Here is a 7,927-nt window from a genome sequence, read left to right as displayed (position 1 = left end):
TCCTTCCTTCCTTCCTTCCTTCCTTCCTTCCTTCCTTCCTTCCTTCCCTCCCTCCCTCCCTCCCTTCCTCTCTCTCTTGCTGTCTCGCTTTCTCATTCCCTCTCTTTCTTGGAGTCTTGCTCTGTTGCCCAGGCTGGAGTGCAATGGCACAATCTCAGCTCACTGCAACCTCTGCCTCCCGGGTTCAAGCTATTCTCCTGTCTCAGCCTCCCAAGTAGATGGGATTACAGGCGCCTGCCACCACGCCTGGCTAATTGTTTGTATTTTAGTAGAGATGGGATTTCACTGTGTTAGCCAGGATGATCTTGATCTCCTGATTTCATGATCTGCCCACCTCAGCCTCCCAAAATGCTGGGATTACCGGTGTGAGGCACCGCGCCTGTCCCTGAGCAGATTTCTTGCCCCTCCGTGCCATGGATTCCTCTAGAGTTAAACATAAGAAACGTCTGCCTACTGTCACGATGGTTTAATAAATAAAAGAGATCAAGTACTGAGACCAGAGCCTGGCATTTGGCAGAGGCCCCAGAAATTCCATCTACTTGTAACAAAAGGAATCATGCTTCCTCTACTTTATTAGGAGTAGAAATTTTCTTCTAAGTTTATACCTTTCCCCCACTTTGGGACACCGAGGGAATTTCTGACTGGCAAATTTCATTTTCCCCAGAGTTTAGAGGCAGCAGTGTGAGCTGGTCCCAGGCGAGGACAACTGTGGGAAAACCGGGCATTGAAGTAGAAGGAAAGTCCCAGGACTGCGTGACCCCAGGAGGAGTGGCAGCACGAGCTGAGAGCGACCTTCGGATAGAGCTTAGGGATCTGGGTCTGTTCCACAGGCTTTCTCTTGGTCACACCCACGTCGTCGTGGGAAAGGTACACAGTGGGGCTCCTCCAGGATCTAAAGTTTAGCACAACAACTACAAATAAGGAGGCAATGGTAATGCTTGATCTAAGAAAGATGATGAGGGAAACACTAGAGGGCCTGAACAACTGGGATAAAGGTTTTAGGACTGGCGGGCTGACAATTGCGATGAGGTGGAAGAGCGGCTGCAGTCAGCCTCCATGAGTAGGTGGACACGGGCTTGTGGTTCAAGTTGGCTATGGGGCTTCGTCTTGGGAGCAAAGCTGTCCCTGGCAACAGAAGAGGCCATGACATGGGAGGGCAACCTCTATGGGTTGGGAGCCAAGGTGCCTGGAGGTGGAGCTTCCGGCGTGAGGGGCCAGGGAGCACAGGCATCCTGTGGCTGGATTTGGGGTGGAAGGGACAGCGAGCGGGTGCTGGGGCTTCGCTGTGTGGGGGTGGAACAGGGTGACAGTGAATGACAACAGTGAGAATGCGGAAGGCGGGGGTCTGCAGGCAGGAGCTTTAAGGGGCAGAGATCTCCACAAGATAGAGAGAGAAGGGTAGCAGTTAATGAAGTCTATTACTGATGGCCTTCAGAATCACACTTTCTCCCCAAAACCATATGACAAAACCAGCTTCACAGACAAGGGAGAGTCCTTTATTTCTGTCCCTTTCTTACGTATTCCCAACCTAGCTCAATCTCACCCAGCCCAGCCAGACGGCTTGCACCCACCCCAGCTGACTTCCAGCATTAGCAGGTAAGAGGGAAAATGGGTTGCAGGGGAGCTAAGCTCTCCTCTCTCATGTTCCTTCCCTCCTTTCTGCCTTCCCTGTGGGCCTCTGACAACATGTTTATCTTCTTCGTTTTTCAAATTTGATGCTAATTTCAGGAAACACTTTTCATTCATAAAATGCAAATGTATTCAACATGCTCACTCACTAATATAATTTTCCCATTGATGTTTATACCGTCTGAAAATTCTTGCAAGCCTAAAAAAAATCTCTGGAACATTCATTTTAATTTCTTCTAAGCAATGCTAATGAAGTCCCTGAATAGAATGGAACTTTATGACCTTCTTAATTGATTGTTTGGACATAAATTATTTCCAATTTCCAAAGGATCAGAGTTTTCTCAGCTCAAAATTCATCTTCAAGTAGAAGGGAGTGCATGTGCTTTTTAAAGGATTCTGAGTCTCTTGACACTAAAATGGGGCTTGAAATGAAAAGAATGACTTCCCAAGCCTACTGAAGACAGCCTTCACCACCGGGAAGGTTTGCAGAAGCTGGGAGTCCAGCCGCCATCATGTCACACTGAGGCTGGACGGTCCTTCTTGGGGGCTGGGATGGACATCCTGGCCAGGGTCAATAACATTCAGGCTGTAAATAAAGAGGCGCTTTGTCAATTTCCTGACCTGAGTGCTGACCCTGCCTTATGAAGCCATGAACTGAAGGCTGCTGGCAGGAGGAAATGGTGCTGGTTTTCTGACCTCTGTGAGTTCCATGTCTGGAACTTGTTGATCGTAATGACTCCCACAACTCCATGTGCATCTGTAACGGTGTAGGCCATTGAGCAAGTATTTTCCAGGGCTTCCCATTTAATGCTGAAATGACCTGCTAAGGTAGGTGTTATCATTACGTCCATTTAAAAATACAGGTGTCAAGGTCCAGAGAGAGAGTCTTGTCTACAACAGCAGTGACAGAGCTGGGGCTTGAGTGCAAGGGATCACACTGCAGAAGGAGACTCCAGGTCTTGGGCCTGGGCCTTCAGCCTTCCAACTGCTGTGTTTTGTTCTTATCGTTGATGCTGTTGTCATTCTGTCTGTGGGTGTGATCCCAAACAAACCTGACTTGTAGGGAGAGAGTTTGGGAAGAGAAAAGCTCTTTGCCCCATCCATCTGTGTCCTGGTGGCCCAGCCGGGTTTTTCCTCCTGAAGGGAGAGGCAGCCTCCTGGGGGCCATGGTTCTCACTCTGTGACTCCCAGGGCAGGGCAGGGCAGGGCGTGCCAGATGTCGACAGTGTGCCTGTGGCCCAGCAGCCTTCACCGGTGCTAGTTAGTGGATTCCTCCAAGGCTTAAACAAGTTCTTGAGACCAGCACTTAATAAAAATGTTCACTCTAGCACTTTCCATGGCATCAGTGAGACACTGTGTTTGACTCTGCCTCGGCTTAATGTCAGGGCCTGCGGGTACCTGGAGGAAAAGGTACCTCTTCCCAAGATGAGTTCACCCAAGTCCAGGGGCTCCCAAGGTGGACCAGAATGCTCACTAGAGCGGGTCCCTCAGGACCCCGGCGTGTTCCGCCCTTCCTCCTGCGTCTCAGTCTGCCAGCCTCGTGTCCTGACGCTTCATCTGGCTCCCCTTGGCATTGCCAGCCTTCTTCCTTCTTCCTGGAGTGCTGCCTTGGTGAGAAAAAGACTGCCACACTGCAGGAAGGTGGCTTGTGGACAGATGGAGCCTGCTGTCCACACCCTGCCCTGATTCTTTCCCACCGCGCTCTTCGCCACATCAGGACATCACCAGGGGAGCCCTCTGTGTTTGTCTCCAGCCATTTCTGCCACTGCCTTGCTGCTCTCCAGATTAATCCTGAGACCCCAGCCTTTCCCATGCCTGTCCCCGGATCTGGGATCTGCAGTTCTCAGGTGCACCCAAGCTAAAGGACATGGAACACAGACCACACTGAGAAGGAGCGGACAGCAGGCTCTCAGCATTGTCACCAGACCCAGCTCCACTGGCCACAAACAAGCATGCAGGGGTCCTCAATCTAGAAGAAAAGCAAATATCTCCATGTATTGGTTCTTGAATTCAACACTCACCTCTTCCAAAGTGATGTTCCTACTTTTCATGTCACATCTCTGAACAGAAATCTTGTTACATAAACTAAGAAATAGATGAAGTATCGACTATATCTGACGTAGCTCAGAGATGAGACCACTGACAGGCTGGCACTCTGACCAGTCAAGGACTGCTACCTAGCCGAAACCAGGGCCTCCAAAGTCTTGCAGAGGACCAGCAGCTCTCAGCCCCACTAGCTCAGCTGGTGCTCATGGAAGGAACAGATGGTCATCCTTCCTCTTGTGATTTTGATTAGGAGAAGAACATACAGACACTCTCGTGCATGAAGTTTACCGAATGAGCCTTGGGTTTGCTGATGGGGAAGGTAGCATGAGCATCATAGACAATGAGACAGTGGCATCCAAGGAAATTCCAAGTGGCTACGAGCTTCAGCATTTTTACCACATATCTCTCATGGAATACAACATAGGGAAAAAAAAGAACCAGAAGGAGATTTTCACCTGTAGCCAGGAATCACATTTTTTCCTAATGCTGGTATTGTTATTTAAGTTTGCTATGTGTGACTGTTTTGTGACTGATTGTGATAAGAAGCAAATGATTAATTAAAGTGGTGTCACTGAGAGCCAGAATTTTTAGCATAAGATAAAGAAGAATCAGATGTAAGATTGATGAGGTAAAAACCCTGTAATTTATAAATGCATATTATCTATCTATCTCCATCTACTGGAGGCTAGAAACAATGGACAATTCAGTAGTAATGAAAACCTGTGACATCCAAATTGTGATCATTATACATCGTTTATCATAGAAGGAGCCAACGCTTCTTGGAAAAATGGCTGATTATAGGTCTTGGGCAGGAAATGTACAATTTGAGCCTGGAACATTTTGTCCTACTAGAAAGCAAGGAAGAGATTACAGAATTATAAGATCATGTCAGAAAGGCTCAGGAGGCAGCATTAAGAGGCTCCTACCAGCTGAAGACGGGACAATTTAAGCATCATTAAATTTAGTAACCATATTAAATGAAACCCAGCAAATATATTCAACTTCATCATTTCATAATGAAATGTTAAAAAGAGTATAGGAAAACTAATTGTTGCCTTAGAGGATGTTTGTGAACAAACAGCATAATTTCATTATTTTGAAAACCAGAACTAAGCAAGCATTTATTCTGTTTTTTCTGTATAAACAATTGTATAAAATGATTAAATATAATACTTGATACTTATGCCATAATTTAATGTAATAGGTAATGAGAACTTTTAGAAGCCTTCTTAACAGTGTTATTGTTGGTAGCTTATGAAGGAATTATATATGTAGAATATTACTATTTTGCAACTTCCTAAAAAAATTAGTAGAACTAGGTAACAGCTGGTCAGATCCCAAATCAAGGACAGTCAGACGTTAGATGCTACCTGACTGATGTATTTAGCACTGCCTGTAAAGTAGGGTTACTAAAAACTGAATCTTATTTTTCAAGTCTGTAGTTACATCTACTAATATCTTAAAAATACAGAGGTGGAGAAATATATTTTAAAAACAGACCTCACTCAAGAAAATATACACTTTGAGAAATTACATGACAAATTTACAGGTTTTTGTCTACAAATAAATTGAGGGGATTGGAGAGAGAATTTGAGAAGATAAGAGAAGGTGATATGGAAAATATGAAACTGATGAGATAATTGATGATGTCAATAAATTACTCAACAATTTTAGGTGTGGTAATGGTACTGTGATATGTTTGTAAGATAAGTTCTCGCTAACATTTTTGGGAAAATGTGAATATGGAGAGTAAGTAGACATCAGTGGTAAGCTTCTTAAATGGAACCATTGAAGTGTGATTATGTATCATGACACCTGTGTTTAGGAGACAGATGCTGACACATCGAGGGCCACCTTGTCCTGAGGCGTGTTATTTATTTTCATATGGTTTAGATAGATGATTATATGCATGTGTTTGCTTTTATTTTTCAAAAGTAATTGAAAGAAAATCTATTTTTTAGAGCTATACAACAAAAATACTTCCAAATAAAATGATATGATTTGCTTCGAAATAATCTGTATACTGTAGATGTATGTACTACAGATCATGATACTAATGAACTATATACTAAGCAACTTTCAGTTACAAGGAAGTGGGTCAAAGTGTAGCCTGATGCATTTTTTAATTACAGCTACATTCTGGACGTAAATGTAGCTGTAATTAAAAAATGCATCATTGTTAGTGCTGGAAGGGTGGCTTCAAATCATTGCCGTAGGTAACTGTGGGAGCTCAAAATGACCACGGTGCCAGCACTGAGCCTCCACTCCCAAAGCTAGACAATCAGTAGCGTGGGAGACAGGAAACATGGAGTCCAGGCCTTTTATCTCGCCCCAGCGCAGGGCGGGGCGTTGTGGAGCATTGCTCGGGATGCAGGAGAGGGATGACATCTTCAGGAGGGAGGCCACTCATCTGGCTCCAGTCGGGGGATTGTCAAGGGCGGAAGTCCCGATGCTCACCCCTCTAATGATGTGTAGGAGATTTATTGACATCACTCCTGGCCCTTGATGTGCCAGCACCTGTGCTTTCTCTACAACGTGCACTCATTACAGGATTTTATCATTTTGGGATGATGTAAGATTTTAAAAATACACACAAAAAGAGGTAGAACAGAACAATGAATCTCCTTGTACTTATCACCAAGCTTCAACAATTACCCAAATTCTCCATATTTGCCAGTTCTGTTTAATTGACACCTCCACTTTTCTTTTTCTGGGGTATTTGAAAGCAAATCCCCAGACATTCTATCATTTATTCTCTAGGTACATCACCGGGTATCTCGAACTAATAAGAATATTTCCCCATAAACTCCTTTCTCTTATAACATTTAAATTATTAATTAAAAATTTAGGCTTGGATCCAAGATGGCCGTTTAGAAACAGCTCAGGACTGCAGCTCCCAGTGAAAGCGCAGGGGGTGAGTGGACGCCGCATTTTTATTGCCCACAGACTAGGAAATTCCCAGGCGGAGGAGCTCCACGGTCGCCAGCGTGGCTGTTTCGGTCAGTGCGGCTGTGCCGGCCAGCGCGGCTGCTTTGCCCCGCGCGGCTGCTTTGTTGGCGCCCCGGAGCCGCGGTTCTCTGTACAAAATACACCGGTCCGGGTGCCCTTTTGGCTGGCGATTGGAGCCACGGGAAGTCGCCCATTCGTCTGTTTAAAAAGGGGACTGAGCAGGGAACCAGGACAGTAGATTCCAGGGCAAAAAAAAAAAAAAAAAAATAAGGTGCCACAAACCTCAGTGCCGCTGTTTAAGCCAGTGCAGTGAGTGGCCACAGGGCAAAACAAACAGACCCCGGCGCCTCTTCAAGAGGCGACTGGAACACAAACTTAAAAAAGGCTCGGCCAGCACACTGGCTCAAGCCTGTAATCCCAGCACTGTGGGAGGCCGAGGTGGGTGGATCACGAGGTCAAGAGATCGAGACCAACCTGGTCAACATGGTGAAACCCCGTCTCTACTAAAAATTAGCTGGGCATGGTGGCGTGTGCCTGTAATCCCAGCTACTCAGGAGGCTGAGGCAGGAGAATTGCCTGAACGCAGGAGGTGGAGGTTGCAGTGAGCCAAGATCGCGCCATTGCACTCCAGCCTCGGTAACAAGAGCAAAACTCCGTCTCAAAAAAAAAAAAAAAAAAAAAAAAAAGGCTCTGAGGCAGGGATCCAGGCGATCAGGCTGGGCTGGTCCCACCCCCACAAAAGAATAGCAATCAGAAACTCTGGATTGAGACTTTCACAGCAAGCGCAGCTGAACCCGGGACGGTCCAGCTCTGAGGGGGAGGGGCGTCCACCATAACCGAGGCAGCCCGTCACGACGGAGGTAGTCGGCCAATGCTGAGGCAGCCCGCCGTTGCCAAGGCAACCCGCCATTGCTGAGGCAGCTCGCCATTGCCAAGGCAACCCGCCATTGCTGAGGCAGCCCGCCATTGCCAAGGCAACCCGCCACAGCAGAGAGACTCCGCCTCAATAGAGGCAGGCCACCATCGCCAAAGCAGTTCTAACTACACCCATATAAACAGGACTGCAGGGAAGTTCACTCGGCAGCGGGGCAGAGCCCACAGCAGCTCAGCAAAGCCTCTACAGGCCGACAGTGACTAGGCTGCCTCCTTGCTGGGCAGGGCAGGTCTGAAGGAAAAAAAAAAGAAGGTAGCAGCATAACGGAAACTCACAAATAAAGCCCTAAATCCCTGGGACAGAGCACCTGGGAACAAAAAGCAGTTTATGAGTTCTGCTGCAGCAGACCTAAACGTACCTGCCCAGCAG

Source organism: Sapajus apella, unplaced genomic scaffold (assembly GCF_009761245.1).
Source record: "Sapajus apella isolate SASKATOON/1434 unplaced genomic scaffold, GSC_monkey_1.0 scaffold16, whole genome shotgun sequence".
NCBI lineage: Eukaryota > Metazoa > Chordata > Mammalia > Primates > Cebidae > Sapajus > Sapajus apella.
The sequence above is the reverse complement of the archived record's forward strand: the minus strand, read 5'-3'. Positions refer to the sequence as shown.